The sequence below is a fragment of the Ambystoma mexicanum genome, chromosome 10 (genome assembly GCF_040938575.1).
Source record: "Ambystoma mexicanum isolate Mex_15411 chromosome 10, UKY_AmexF1_1, whole genome shotgun sequence".
NCBI classification, from domain to species: Eukaryota; Metazoa; Chordata; class Amphibia; order Caudata; family Ambystomatidae; genus Ambystoma; species Ambystoma mexicanum.
In genome coordinates, this window is record NC_090932.1 from 239031437 (window position 1) to 239047320 (window position 15884).

General features: G+C 47.0%; 1 protein-coding gene across 1 annotated transcript in view; it reads right to left on the reverse strand.

Moving 5' to 3' along the window:
- The window catches only part of KLHL30 (kelch like family member 30), a 347037-nt gene extending 340882 nt beyond the window's left edge, over positions 1-6155 (reverse strand). The window contains exon 1 of the mRNA XM_069617769.1: positions 5983-6155. The gene's annotated coding sequence lies outside the window, so the exon portion shown is untranslated. The remainder of the gene's footprint in view (positions 1-5982) is intronic.
- Between the last annotated feature and the right edge of the window lie 9729 nt (positions 6156-15884).

The following is a 15884-nucleotide window of genomic DNA, read 5'->3' on the forward strand; positions in this document are numbered from 1 at the left end:
CAGCCCATGCAAGTGCTCTATGGCAACCTTCCTGGCTGGGAAGGGCAAAAGAAAGACTCTCCTTTCCTCAGAGAACATTGACAGGGCCTCACAGCTCACCAAGGCACTGCTGCGGGTACATGCAAGTCTGCTTCTTCGACACTGTTACCCAAGACTCTTCCTGCTGGAGTGGAAAATGTTGCAAGTGTCCCTGGCACCCAGGCAGACAGGGAAGAGCAGAAGAAGGACGCACCTTACCTCAGATACCCTGAACAGGTCCTCACAGCCCACTCAAACAAAAGAAGCTGACTTTGTCTCTCTATTTAATTTTTAACCCCTTTGGGTGATTGCTAGCATGTCAACCCGAACATCCCCTATATGTCCCAATCTTCTTTGAGCCAAATGTTGTTGCTGTTCATTGAATTGCACACTGTTGCTGAATCCCATCACACCAGCTTGACCAATCTCAAACATAATTCCCCCCGACGGTAAGTGCCAAGAGGCTCGGCACGCTGCTGTAAATCCCGAGAAAGAAGATGGTAGTCTATTGACAGTTGTTCTGTCACTCTGGACTGATTCTATGGACCCTGATGACAATGAAAACCCCACTCCTTACCTTTTTAAAATACATAAACTTTAATTTGAATATTGCTATACAGTCAATTGCCTGCATCACCTGGTCTTCATACTTGGAATGTCCTGTTCAACCAAACGCCTACATATTCTGCGTATTTCATTTCGAGGGTGGGTTGTTTATTTTTGTATTTGTTTCTTTCTTTTTAGTTTAAATAAAGTCTTGCATTTTTATAGAGCCTGAATTGGACATTTATTTTGTTTTGGTGCCAGAGTACTATTGTTGTCTTACACCCCTCTTGAAGAGTATAACCTGCGCTCATCCCAGGCTATCTTAAAGAGGCAATGGGTACCATTTATGGTATGCCTGTTTCACATTGTGGGATTGCAATCAATCCTGATTTTAGTAGTAGTGTGGCGCTAAGTAGACGTTTAGAAACCACAACTCACCCTGTACTCCTGCTGACAGGGAGTCACTTCATCACACCCTCCCAAATAAAATGCTCACCCTATTGACTTCAATGGGATCGTCCTACAAAACATTTGTCTTAGCCCTACTTGGGGATTCAACAGGCAGAAAGGTAGCCAACGGTTCCCAAAAGCATGAGATGTGATATCAGCATAGGTGCCAGGTTATAAGGGCTCATCTTGCTCAAGCCACACCAATGATGCATGCCCTGCGGCTTAAAGGACCGGGACAGACAGCCTTGAAACCACAGAAGCAAGCTTTCTTTCAGCAGATGTTTTACAAGCAGTTGAGTGCCTTTTTCTATCACCTAGCCGTGCACTTGTTGGGATGGAGATGAGCCTATCCCACCCACCAAGGCGCTTCCAAATAAGGAAAACCCCATACAAGGCTACATAAGACACAAGGGGGGATCAGCACACAGGCTCAGATATCATATATGCCCTGTAGTACATAGAAGTAGGTGAATAGCACTGGTCATGCCCCTTCCCTGCGACTCCATTTTGTATTAGGCCAAGAACAGACAAACTGCTGGCCTGCGATGCTCATGCCCCAAGTTCACACAGAAGTGCCAAGATCAATATCGGCACAACAAGCCAGCTCTGCACGAGCCCTGTTCCCACGGAAGTCCATTTCCCTCTTGTTCCTTCAGTGTTGCGAATATTTAGTATCGCCTCTGGGAATGTGCCCCGCGCAGAGCGTGAGACAGTACCAGGCCCTGCACTGCATCCATTCATCTCCTCTAACCTGCCATCAAGCCTCTGACCCCCGGAGCCGGCCACACTTCACTGACCCGACCCCCAGGTCCTAACCTCCCCAAAGTGCCCACCACAGATCTAAAACCTTCACGACCATATATCTCCCTAACAGCGACACAAGTGTCCTGTAACATGAGGTACCGGGAAGGGAAAATCACAGATCAAACCCCAGGGGGGAGACCTTGGGTGCGGGAACCGCAGTATTAATGAAGTCCTGAATGTATGGGTCAGCATGACAGTATTTTATCCTCCCCTCTTCTTGGCACCCCTTTCCTGTGCCTCCCAGGTGCCTGCCACAATGAGTGAAGAATCAGTCTTAGTTGTTTAGCTTAGATAAGATACATTGTGTTTCATGTGCCCTAACCTTCACCATGAGGATGAGCCCAGCTGACCCACGTGGAGCAAGATTGACGGAGAAGAACCAGCCAATTAGTGCTTGGCGTCCCCTATGGAGCAAGCCCATGTGTAGGGTGCTTCCAATCAGGAGCACCAAAATCTCTCATATAGCAATAATGCGTTTTGTGCTTATAACCCCATGTTTGATGATGTAAGATCAGAGCGCTCTCCAACAGCAGAGTTCTTTGCTGATATTTGTATTTTGTACGAGTAAACCTTGTTATCCTTGCAAAGCTATCTCTTGGCTTCTTTCCCTAGCGGGTTGTATTTACTGTGCTGTGTGCGTTTTGCGGACACGCCTTCACACTATAAGGGGCGAGCATCCCTGCCATACCCTTAGACTATCCGGCTGTCGCCTCCACAGCTACAGTGATGCTCCCCTGCCTGACACGGAAATCTCAGGATTATGGAAGCCTATAGGAGAATCATCACAGAGGACCCCTGTCTACCGGCTCCAGTCCCGAACACCACTTTACCAGGCCTCCCTGCATGCATGCATGGACTGCCTGCTCCCTTGCTTTGTGTTGTCTTTGCCTGCTGTTTTTACAGACTCATGGCTGTTCTATTGTGCCTTTACAAATTGCGCTGTACACAGCACAACTGTCCCTGTGTAGAGGCCAGGCTGTGTGGACCCGACCTACTGCAAGAAACAAAATGTAAAGGATTTAAAATGTGCGAGCGAAACACTATCAGGGATTGAAGGTATGTGTGTTTGCTCTCGTCCTTGCCAATAAGTGTTTACCTTTTTACATTTAAATGCATTTGTTTTTATTTCTGTGCCTGCATATTTTGGTGAAGAAAGTTAGCTAGATGTGTAGAAAGTCCTTTCTTTGAATTCTGTGACTTGTAGTTCTGATCTGAAAATATGAAATGTACAACTACCAGTCCCAGAAGGCAGGGATTGTCTCTAAGCACTAGACTAAACCACTATTTGTGCTTCAACTTGACTGCTGTCCTGGATGCCTCCCCTTCCTCCAAGCAGCCAGGGGGCCTCCTGCGTTCACAATAAAGGACACTTTAACCCTTAGTAAAATAAAACTTTGTATGCAGCTACTTACAGGCTTCCATTTATCATAGGAAACATAAAGGTCCAATCATACTCGTTTTGTACAATATGTTTACATGATGGTTTATATTTTGTCAGGCTGGTTTATTATGCGACTTGTTTACTTTTAAAGTCATCTCTATAGATATTAAGTCATATTATATTAGCCATGCAAAGCCCAACATCAACACATATCTTTACCGACTAAAACTGGGAAAATATTTGGCTAAGTGCTTGAAAATTAGACTGGCCTCAAATCCTGGTTTCACCATTTAAGATCCTGGGGAAATCAATTAATCCCCCTGAGCCTTAAATGTGAGTCCCTACACGTGGTTCAGATGGTAGTGCACGATATTTAAAAAAGAAATGCTCACTCATAGTTTACTAGTCTAGAGCATAGCATTGTCAAAGCCAACAGTTATGCCTTGTGGATAGTGAACATGTTTTCTCTATTACAACGCATTCACCATACAAATACTTGTTTCAAAATGCATGGGCCACCTTGAGGATCTCGGCTACAGTTGGTGTTGTTGATAGTTGAGAGGATTGTCACTAAATTAAAACTGATTAAAACGTATTTACGTCATTTATTGGCTTAAGAGAGGCTTTTGGCTTTTCATTTGCAAGCAAATTACGTTTAAAGTTAGTTTGTGCAGCTGCAGTTAACGCTTTTACAGATGGAAAATCGGAGCGAGTGCCCACAGACAATGAAAATATCCAAAAGAAAATTGAAGTGAATACTTTTTTGCCATGTTGTTGTCTTCTTTGTGAGTACTTTATTTACAAGTTAATAAAACGTGCTTTTGTTTATTGCAACGACTTCATAATGTGGGGACGGGGTTGGAATCAGGGCGTGCAGTACGGTTGTGCATTCAAGTGTTTTACCAAGGGCGCCAAACTGTCTACAAACGTCCCTGGAAGGAGGGGACACCGCGGGGGATGGAGAGGGAAAAAGTTGAAGTAACACACAATACAAGTGTGGCGGTCTGGAATTAAGGGTGCCGATAGCTCTGTACCGGCACCCTTTCCAGACCACCACACGGGTCATTACGACCCAGGCGGTAAGTACACCAACTTTACCACCATGGTGTAAACTATGTTTACACCATGGTGGATGGAGGATTTACCGCCCCATTCCAAGGTGAGTGGGGCGGTAAATACCCATTTCCCATTTACCCTTCCCCATTCCCATTTTTGCCCCATAGGGCATAATGGGAATGGGGAAGGCGCTAATTACGGCACCGTAAATTACGGTGCCGTAATTAGCACCAAGGCGGTTTAGCGCCATGGATTTTAACGCCTGCTAAAAGCAGCCTTAAAATTGGAATCAGGCGTTAAGGGTTAACGACGGCGTTAACCCTTAACGCCTGAGTTGTAATGAGGGCTGGGCCGTTGCGCCGACAGGTCTGACTTGCTTGGCGTAAAGTCACACGCCTGCAGAGTTTCCGAGTCTCCATCCCCATGGAGTCCAGTGGGAATGGGAATGGGGTCTTACACTTTACGCCGCCAGATATCCCGGGCCACTGGGACTTGTGATGTCCCGGTGGCAACAGGATCTCAGGTGGCGGAAACGGTGTTAGAGTCCGACGGCAACCTGCCGGACTTGTAATGAGGCCCAATGTCTCTTTGCACACGAAGTCTATGGATAGGTGTGTTGATACACTAGTGATCCATGTTGACATATTGACTAGCTCTGACAATATTGTATTTGGGAGCCACTGTTTCAGTGCTCTCCCCAGCCTAAGTTAACCTTACCAGGCCCACCCTCGAACCAAGTAAATGCCTATCAACGGCCCTTCTCTGAGCCGCATCCCTGCGAGGCCCATGCCCAGCCTAAGACTTAACTTTGTGCTTCAGTGGGGGAACTAGAGTGCTAACTTTCCACAATACTTGTGTGTTCATGTTTTACTAGTCTTTTCCAGGGGCTATAGCTGATCCTGCCTTTCTCCAGTGTCAAAATGATGTTTTGTACTTTCAAAAGCCAATCGCATCGCACGCTGTAAGCCCGGTTTGGTTTTATTTCCATATAAAAAATACCCAATTTGTGGGGCAGGTGACCCCGGCTTAGGTTATTGCCTGCTCGCTGTCCCTGGGCTCTGGCTCGCGTACCTGTGCCAATTGTGTGTATATTGCACTCTTTAATGTGTGTGTGTGTGCGTATATAGTGTAGTTTAATACGTTCAGTGATGTTACTTCCTTGTGCTGTCACCTGGGACTAATGTCACACATCATTTACTGTGATGTTGATAGCATGTCACTGCCTGGGCTCCACCAATACAATGGTTCAGTTGTCACCCACGGTACTAAACCTTCCTATACATTTATCAAGCCTTTCCAACATAATAATGAATGAAACGTCCGTACAGTATAACACATTCAAATTCACATTTTGCTGTGGGTTGTCAGCCATTAGCTGGAGAGATGGCCGGGCACTCCCCTGAGGATAGGCCTCCGGGACTATGAATGAGACTTGGCATCTCTCTGTGCCCCAGTAGTACCGCACCGTAAACATGCCCCATTTGCTCAGCAGGCATCGCACAGGCAAGGATGGCCCCCATCACACCATGTTCCCGAAATACAGCCGGAGCCATCCCACACATTCCGCCTCGTCATGCTAACGCAAGTGCGGTGTTACCCGCTGCCAGTGTGGGCATCTCGCACAGGGAGCTGTGACAGGCGCCCCTGCTGCTTCTGATCCCACCACGGTCCCACTGGGCCACTTCCATTGTCTGTCAGCTCTTTCAGCGCACACCGAACACACTCACCCTTACTTCTCGCTCCTCGGCCTCACGCGCTCCTTCCTCTCACACGGGTACAGCCCACTGAACTGGGGACACTTCTTGGATTCGCCAGGATAATCTCGGGGTGTACAAACCCTCTGCTCTTCCGGTCTAGGCGCCCGAGGATCAAGCTAAACACCCGTTTCGAAATCTTTGGCTCAGACCAGGCCTGTAGTGCCTGGCTATTTTTAACTGCAACAGACTGGAGATTGGGCGGCAGCAGCTGGGAGGGGGAAGGGTTTTATTTGGTAAGACACAACCGCGAATTCTCACCAACACTTGTGCTTTGACATGGCATAGATGTAAACATACCATCTAATCCCCTCGTTTTAATAGAATTTTTCAGTAATCAATGCGTGTGTTTCAACAGTGCAGCGCTAAACATATTTGAAACAATTAATTGTAATGAGAAATGAGGCTTCACTTCGCTTCCCTTCCCTTCTCAAAATGAAAGGTATTTACATTTCCTGAGCAGTTTACTCAATACCTACAGAAAAAAATGAACCTGCTTGTAGAAGATGCATGCTGATCACTGCGTGGGAACTTATTCAAACATTTAAACTGCTTGATAAGTGCTGAAGAAACTTTAAGCAAGCATTTCTCTTTCACCGGGTTTACATTTATATTTAAAAAGGTTCTCATTGTGACCTTGTCATATTGCATCAAAGAGCAGGCTAACTCAAGTAGTGCTTTATTTCCGATTCCGAGGACACAATCCTTGATTGCCTTGGGCGAGCATGATCAGTGAAGGGGTTAAGTCCTTTGTACACACTAGCGTTATGGCAGCAGATTAGCTAAAACCTGGAGTTAAGAAAACGTACAGCACAAGTACACTACATTCACTGTAGAAAATCACCTTCTTACACTCACCGGCTTCACCTGGTTATAATGCATGGCAGCTTGCAATATCTGTATACAAGCCTGGAAATAATGTTTACATTACAGGCTATTTGTGACATCACAACTGACCTGAAATAAGAAAATGACATCACAACTGCTCTGAAATCAGTTATTATGCTTCTGTTGTGACGTCACAGGGCCTCCTGCTCGAGCCAAAAAAGAGAATTTCAGCTGTCGCTGCAGCACTTAATTAAAGCAGCGAAAAGCTTTTCAAATTCCTTGCTTGCAGAGTAGTTTTTTGTGACACATTGCAGTCGGTAATTGACAAGGAAGTGTTTATGGTAGAATGCTTTATTTGTGCAATGCTAGAGTTTAACTAATGTGAACAAGAATCTGTGTTATTACTTTAAAGCACAAAATGAAAGTTTTTTGTTCAATACAATTTATTCAGCTGCTTGGACAATTGTTCTGTGACACATTTGGAGCTGCAGATTCTGTATTGATTATATGGATCAGCAAATAGAAGAGCTCTTCCGATATATTAAGCAAGAGACAAGGGGCCTCATTATGAGGTTGGAGGTCCATGGCTGCCTCCAAAACCCTTCCGACTCCGCCCTGGTGAATGGAGCAATTACCGCTGCATTCCGAGGTCGGAGGGACCGGTAATTTCCCATTCACCAGGGCCATTCCCCATTTCCATTTGAGCCCCCATAGGGCTCAATGGGAATGGGGAAGGCGCTAATAATGGTACCGCAAATTGCGGTACCGTTATTAGCTCTAGAGTCCCTTTGTGGGTCCCGTCCTTAACTCCTGCAAAAACCAGGCGTTAAGGAAGGACCCGGAAAGGGAACTCGTAGTAGGCAGGTAAGGGATTACAGGCACCAGTGCCCTTACCGGTGCCGGTAATCCCTTACCTCCCACCTCGTAATGAGGCCCAAGGTATTTTGACTTGAATTGAATTGATATTTTATTTCTATCGCACTCATACACAAGTGTTTCAGAGCACGACAAGGCAAGGTAAGGGGAACAGGGGAGAACAAAACAAGGATCTTACTAGGCCCAGTGACACTGAGAACGCGCAAGTGCATGAGAGAGGGGGAGGGGAAAAGTGCATGAAAGTGGGGAGAAAAGGAGAGTGCGGAGCAAGGAGAAAACAGTTAAATAATAATAAATTAATAAATAATAAAGGCAACAAACAGTGGTAGTGCAGCCAGCAAGTGGAAAGTGTTGGGTTTAAGGCAGCAGACTGGGTAGGTCTGATAAGTGCAGGAAGAAAAAGGGAGTGGGCTGTATGGGTACAGATACAGAACCCAGTGCAAGGGGTGGCCCAGAGGCAGGGCGGGAGGGTGGCAAGGTGAGCAGGTACCTGGGCCAGAGTACAGAGGGTGGCCAGGTGCACGGTGCAGAGGGAGAACAGAATCAGCAAGGGAGAGGGGGGCGAAGGCAGAAGCAAAGAGGAAGGTCTTGAGATGCTTCCGGAACCAGAGATGGTTCTCCTCAAGTTTTAGAGTAGCAGGGAGGCTGTTCCAGAGGGAGGCCCCAGCCGAAGACAGAGATCTACCCCCAGCTTGTTTCTTTGAAAAACGACTGACCCTGAGGGAGTTAGAGGTAGAGGAGTGGAAAGCTTGAGAGGGGAGGTATTTGCACAGGGATAGCTGAAGGTATGTTGGACCCAGGCCCCAGAAAGCCTTGTGGGCAATGCAAAGGGTTTTGAATTTAATCCTTGCATCCACTGGGAGCCAATGGAGAGATTTCAGAGCTGAAGAGATAGGATCCCAGGGCTTGAGACCAAGGACAAGTGTCGCAGTTCTGTTCTGGATAAGTTGCAAAGGGCAGAGAGTAGAGGCAGGTACATTTACAAAGAGACTGTTTCAATAGTCCAACCTAGAGCAAACCAGAGCTTGGGAGACAGTGAGCTTCTGGGGTAAGGAGAGGAAAGGCAGAGTACCTCTGAGGAGGTGCAGTAGGAAGTTTGAGTTTTTTGAGACATCAGCGATGTGAGCGGAGAAGGAAAGTGTGGAATCAGAGGTGACCCCGAGGTTCTTAGCCTCGCAGATGGGGATAGGAGGAGGGCCAAGGGAGGCAGGCCAGAGAGTGAGGGGGAAGGATGGAGATGGTGTGCCGATGAGGAGGATCTCAGTCTTGCTGGCATTCAGACAAAGATAGTTGGCGGCACACCAAATTTGAATGGCAGTTAGGCAATCAGAGATGAGAGAGGTAGAGGAGGTGACTGAGGGCAGCTTGAAAATGAGTTGAGTGTTGTCCACATAGCACTGGAAGTTTGAGCAGAAAATGGCAATGCAGTGGGCGAGAGTTGCCAGGTATTGGTTGAAAAGCCAGGGCGAGAGGTTAAACCCCTGGGAAACACCACAGGTGGAAAGGAAGGACCCAAGTTGGACTTGGGAGGGTTGATCAGAGAGGAAAGAGGTCAGCCAGGCCAGAGCCTGATCGGTGATGCCCAGGTTATCACACAGACGGTTGAGCAGGATGGTATGGTTGACCGTGTCGAAGGCAGAGGAGTGATTGAGTAGGATGAGGACAGAGGGAATGCTCGAGTCAAGGTTGAAGAGCATATCCTCAGGATGTTCAGGAGAGCAGTTTCCGTGCTTCTGCCAGCTCTGAAGCCAGGCTGATGGTCATGGAGACAGCCAACAGAATCGTAATGATGGTTAAGCTGAGAGATGGGCAGCTTTTCCAGGAATTTGCCCAGAAATGGAGTAATGGAAATTGGGCGATAGTTGGCCAGACAAGAAGGATCAGCTGTGGGTTTCTTGAGAAGAGGATGCACAAAGGAGTGCTTAAGAGGGGAGGGTAAGGATCATGAGGCAAAGGAGTGGTTGCAAAAATCGGCAAGGGATGGAGCGAAAATATACATGTGGTCCTTGATAGTTTTAGAGGAACAGAGATAGACCTGTTTGGATGAGGCTTTCATAGATCGGACTTGTCTAGTGACCTCAGCAGGGGAGAAAAGAGGAAAGGACGAGAAAGAGGGTGGGGGGAGTGCTGAAAGAGGATCGGCAAGTACAGGCAGAGTGGGGAGAGGAGAAGGAGTGGAGGAGAGGGTGGACAGGATGTCCCGGGGTTTTGAGATAAAGTGAAAGGCAAGGGCTTTGCAAAGAGCCTGGGAGACAAGAGGAGGGGGCAGATTTTAAAGAGTTTGGCAGAGTTGCAAGATGCCGCAGAGACACAGGCTTGTATGTGGACACTCTTCTTGGTACGGACAGAGTCAGTATTGCCTTTGGAGTAGGCGACAGGTCAGTTTGGCAAAGGATGAGCAGGAATCCCCCCATTTTCTCTCAGCCGCCATACACTTACGTTTAAGTGTAGCTAGGTCGGAGACATACTAGGAATTGCACTTGGCTTTGGACTTCAAGCGGATCCTCATAAGTATCAGAAATAGAAGGGTAGAGAAGAGACAGGGCTGTTTCAGGGTGTGAGTCAGCCAGAGGATGACGGGGGGAGAGGGGGAGAAGGTGGCAGTGAAGGACTCAACTGACACACGCTTCATCGGCCAGATGTCCAAGAAGGTAGATAGCAGTGTTGGGGTAGGCTTGGCTTGGGGGAAGAGAGAGAAAGATGAAAGGAGGCAGTGATCACTCCGGGAGAGATGAGTGGGCAGAGGGATGGAGAGGGGGAGGCCAGAGGAGATCAGGATATCAAGTGTATGCCCTGCAGAGTGCGTTGGGCCAGAGGGGAGAATAGAGTGGGAGAGGGAGTTGCAGAGGTCACGAAAGAGCAAAGATGAGGCACAGGGAGAGTCAAGGTGAATGTTGAGGTCACCAAGGAGGAGGAGTTGAGTGGTTGAGGCCAGGAGGGAGGAGGAGAGGTCAGCACACTTGGAGAGGAAAGAGGTGATTTGACCAGGGGGCCGGTAGAGAGTAGCAACAGTAAGAGAGTGGCCAGGAGAGATTGTGAACCTGCATTCGAAAGAGGAGTAAGCCTGAGTGGGAATGATAGTGGCAGGAATCCACTCAGGAATGATCGGGGCTGGGTGGATCTGGGTGCAGAGAGGATTTTATAGCCATCAGGGAGGAAAGTGTCAAAGCTTGTGACAGAGCTGGCCGTGAACGTAAGACCGAGGACATCAAGGTCCAGTTCTTCAAGGAGGTGGCAGATGTCAGAGGAGTGTTTGACAGCAGAGCAAGAGTTGAGAGTGGCAAGATGAAGAAGGTTGCCAGCCTTAAAGATCTTCCAGGGAGGGGCACAAATCAGGGGTACGCCATGCAGAGGTGTGGAGGGAACCCAAAATGGGGCAGAGGAGGAGGGAAGAGTGGGCAAGGTAGCCAAGGAGTGGGAGGAGGGGACAGCCGGAGATGATAGGAAGTTGATGAGGCGAGGAAACCGCCTATCGAAGAGGAGGAGATTGGCCTGAGGGCCTTGGACCATGACAATGCCATTTAGGTAGACATTAAGGATGACTCTGTAGGAGTTGAAGGAATCCATGAGGACTTACCAGCGAGTGCCACCATTAATGAGAGAGGAGGAGACAGGACAGAGCACAGAGATCATATGCAGGGTCCATAGATCCGCGAAGGGACGACAAAGAGGATGTTGGTGAGGGTCTGTCTGGAAGAGGCGCTGGAATAGGTATCGGTGATAGGGAGACCTGGGTTGGCTACCAAGATATCCTTTTTAAACTTCTTCTTTTCAGACTTAGTGAGAGGGAAGGATAGTGGATAGAGAAGCAGTTGGAATAGATAGGAGAAACAGAATGCGCCATGGGTGGGAAGTGAGAGGAGGCAGAGGGAGGAGTATGCAAGTACAGCAGAATATAACAGTCACTGGGCTAGTAGGTTACACTCAATTGCCAAAGTTAAATGCAAAATACACCCATGTTTGACTTTCAAGTTAAATGCAGAACACACCCAAGTTTGACTTTCAAGCTAAATGCAGTATAAACCCAAGTTAAATGCAGAACACACACACACGTTTTACTTTCAAGTTAAATGCAGAACACACCCAAGTTTGACTTTCAAGTTAAATGCAGAACACACCCAAGTCTGACTTACAAGTTAAATGTAAAATACACCCAAGTTTGACTTTCAAGTTAAATGTAAGACCAAGTAGTTATGGAAATGAAGTGGGAATCAGATGTTAGAGGTGAGTACAGAAACGACATTCACTTGAGTACATAACAAGGAGAGATGCGAGGGAATGAAAGTGTGTTGCTATGTATTATAAGGAACAAAATGCTTCTTGCGATACATAAACAAGAAGTAACCCTGCAGTTATGTGATCTTATAAAGGAAATCAGCATTCAGCCGCGTTCCGCTATTTTGTCACAAACCTCCTCTGTAACCTATCGCACATATACACAGTTTTCTATTCCTTGTCCCAGTACTCAATAGCATCTTGGTGAGACCCCCGATCCCCACCCAAGACAGACACATCATAGCCTACATTTCACATTTACTAAATAGTTTTTATGACGGACCCAGTGGTCAAGTGGAGGGTGAACTCGAAATAACTATTTAGGCTTAGTATTTTAAAGAAGTACCTTAAGTTGTAGATTTGGCAGTAAAGCACAGATGTGATGAATGCTGTAACTGCTTACAAAGTTGCACACGGTTGTATGTTATCCATATCAGGGATCTAGGCAAATTGTGTTAGTTAGCCATATCTGGCAGTTAGGCCTCTATCCAGGATTCCCGGATTTTGTTGTTTTGCATTTGCTGGTGTGTTTTGAAATGTAGTTTTTTTTCCATCCGTCCAGGAAACTCGAATCCAGGTGTTTTGCATTTGCTGCTGTGTTTTGAAATGTAGGTTTTTTCCCCTCTATCCAGGAAACCTGAATCTATGTGTTTTTCATCCATTGCTGTGTTTTGAAACTTGGTCTCTTTTACCTCTGTCCAGAAAACTTGAATCTAGGTGTTTTGCATTTGCTGTTGTGTTTGAAGTTTAGGCGTTCCTCCCTCTATCCAGATATATATATTCAGTCCCCTCAGCAGCCACAGAAAGGAGAGGGCAGCAGCCCCTCTTCACCGACGACGATCGCCCCACACATGGCCCCACATGTGGCCCTGCCTGCCCCTCGTGCAGCGACAAAGATTCCTCGAGGCCCAACAGTGCTGCAAAGAGCACCGTACTGGGAAAGGCTGCACCATACTGGATGGATTGCAGCTGCCGCTGATTCACAGTATTTTCTTTGAAATCAAGCACGGAAACCCATGCCTGACCTTCCTTGCCTGACCCCTTGATGCCGGGCGCAGAGCGGCACCAAAGCGAGGCTGCTGCCTTGTTGCTAGGTAACTAGCACTATTTGAAGCAGCAAACTTCCGCCGGCAGGCGGATACGCCGGCGGCTCAGCCAAGGCCCTCATAAGGCCCCTGTTTACCCCTGTTTGCACCGATTGTGCCGGTGCCGTCTCTACTCTACCTCCTCCTACCATCTGAACAGACCTACCATATGACTGTTATACGCTATGAGAGCCCTATATTCTGAAAGATCCTGTTTCAATAGTCTCTGGCTCACAGGCCACCTTGCCGTGCTTACCTCTACTCACCACATGTCCCGTTGTATTGAGGTGGTCAGACCATAATAAGATGGCCGACCTATAGAGCTCGCTGCTCCCTCACCCAAGCTCTTACCTGATTGCCTGCACCACAGCTTATCTCCTACCCTGATTCACCGGTAGGCGCAAACCGGCGTCTGCACTAAGGCGGAAAACGAAGGCTCCTGTCCTGAGCCTGTCACGAGCCAAACAGAGCCCAGGCCAGTCCCAATGCCTGGCCGCTCCGGCCCAGGACCTGTTTATCATCTCGCCATTAATCCAGCCAGCCACCTGGTAAGACTGTGAAATCACTGTAACAAGAACAATAAGCATAAACACAGTGTTATTGTACCATTGACTACTGCCCACTAATTTATTTACTGTATTGTTTCCTGTGCATAATTTGATCACCAACTAGCCTCCATGTATTATGTTGCCTTGCCATAGTTAATAACCATGTAATTTCGCATTTATTCTAGTATCACCTTCTCCGCATTTGTATTGTAAGTGTCCTAGTAATACCACCCAAGTCAACTGTAGATAGTGATCTTCACACCCTACCTGTGCAGTGTTGTAATTCTGTGGTTAACCCTACGAGTTATACCGGTAATCGCATGAGTGCAATTACTACCATTCTGTTACTGCCTCACAATCGTATCTCTGGTAAACCAAATGACTCAGAGAACTTTCAGCACTTTGCCTGCATAGTCACCTTACCTCCAACCGTCACCATTAGCCTCCCCACAGACAGTAGATGCCTAGTCCTCCAATTCTATTAAACCATGCCAAGTTGGTTACTGTTTATGATGTTCCCCTTTTGTACTGTACCATGTGAATTGCCCTGCACAGGCTCCTACTTCATTATCCATGAAAACGGCCTCCTCAGGGCTGCATGCCTTCGTCATCACCCCATACCTTGTCCCACACCTTTCCTACCACACACCAATCCTTTTCCCCAGCACTATCACCAGACCAACACGCAAAAAGTCACTCTAATGGCCCAAAAGCTACAAATTACTACCAAATCATACACTCTCGTTACCAATAACTCGCCCATAATAACCTACCCGGTCCTCAATGCACTCAGATGTGCTAGACTCAGATCACGGACCTATACCACCCCACGTTGTCCAGACAGGGATTATACCATACCAAGCAATCCAAACAGATCCCGCTACAGGGCAGCATTAGATCCCAAAGACTTAGATCTCAGCCAATAAATTGCCCCAGCTCACTGGCCTCCACTACATCTAACACCACAGGCAGTGTACACGCACCAGTCTACCAGCCCAAACCTTCCAAAATAATTAACAACCAAACAACAAACCACTACCGCTGGGATTACCGACACCTGCTTACCACCTGTAGTCCAAAAGCCACCCCCTCTAAGCACCTCAAAGCAGCACTCATTAATGCACGCTCCATAGCTGCACATACCACAGAAATACATGACTACATTATTGAGCAACAGCTTGGCCTACTCATAGTGACTGAAACCTGGCTCCACCAAGCCTCTGGACCAATACTTACCATTGCCATTCCTCCGGATTATACTATCCTCAGGATAGACAGAACGAAGCCAATAGGTGGGGGAGTAGCTATTATTGCTAAAACCCATCTTAAAATAAGAGCTTGCCCCATAGAGAACCTAGACGCGTATGAAATCTTACTAGCTAAACTAGCCACTAACCACAAAACTACTATAAACATAGTAACCATTTATAGAACTAAATCTCAGCCTGAAGTAGACATACCTTTAATACTAACGCCATTCATTAAACCCAAAACAAAATGCCTAGTCCTTGGCGTCCTGAACCTTGGATTCAATGATACCCAAGACTACAAAGCAGAAGCACTACACAGTGCACTTAAAGACATGGCCTTCACACAACTCGTGAACGCTCCTACCCATACAAAAGTGAGAATATTAGTTTGGCTACTACCACTCAATACCTCAGTATCCTTAGACGCCATCAACACAGTATCTTGGTCAGACCATCACAGTGTAAACTTCTCTATCCTGTGTAATGAACCAGACCCACCTAAACCTAACATAGCGGATTCCTATGTAACTAGAAATATCCGCAAACTCTCAGCAGATAACCTCAACCCCCTTTTAGCATTCACCCTCAATGACAAAATGATTACTAATAAGAACCCCTGTGTCTTGGCTGACACCTACCACAAATGCCTCACTAACACAAGATACCCTAGCACCTTGCGTCACCAAAACCAGACACAAGGACAAAAAATCCTCCTTCTGGTTTAATGATGAATTAGTCTCCCTTAGATGGACCAAACGATCGCTTGAACACCGTCTAAACAAAACCCACACTCCAGAAGCCACAGAAGCATTCAATACCGCCAATAAAATGTGTAAAGCAGCTATCATTGCTCACAAAGCAGATGCCCTCAATACTAGGATAAACATGCCTCCTCAGACACAAAAGAGCTATTCTCCATCCTTAAAGAGTTGGAAAAACCCATCCCTATCATTAACCCGGTTCAACAGAGCAAAGAATGGTGCACCAACATTCAAGATGCTCTTGCCACTAAA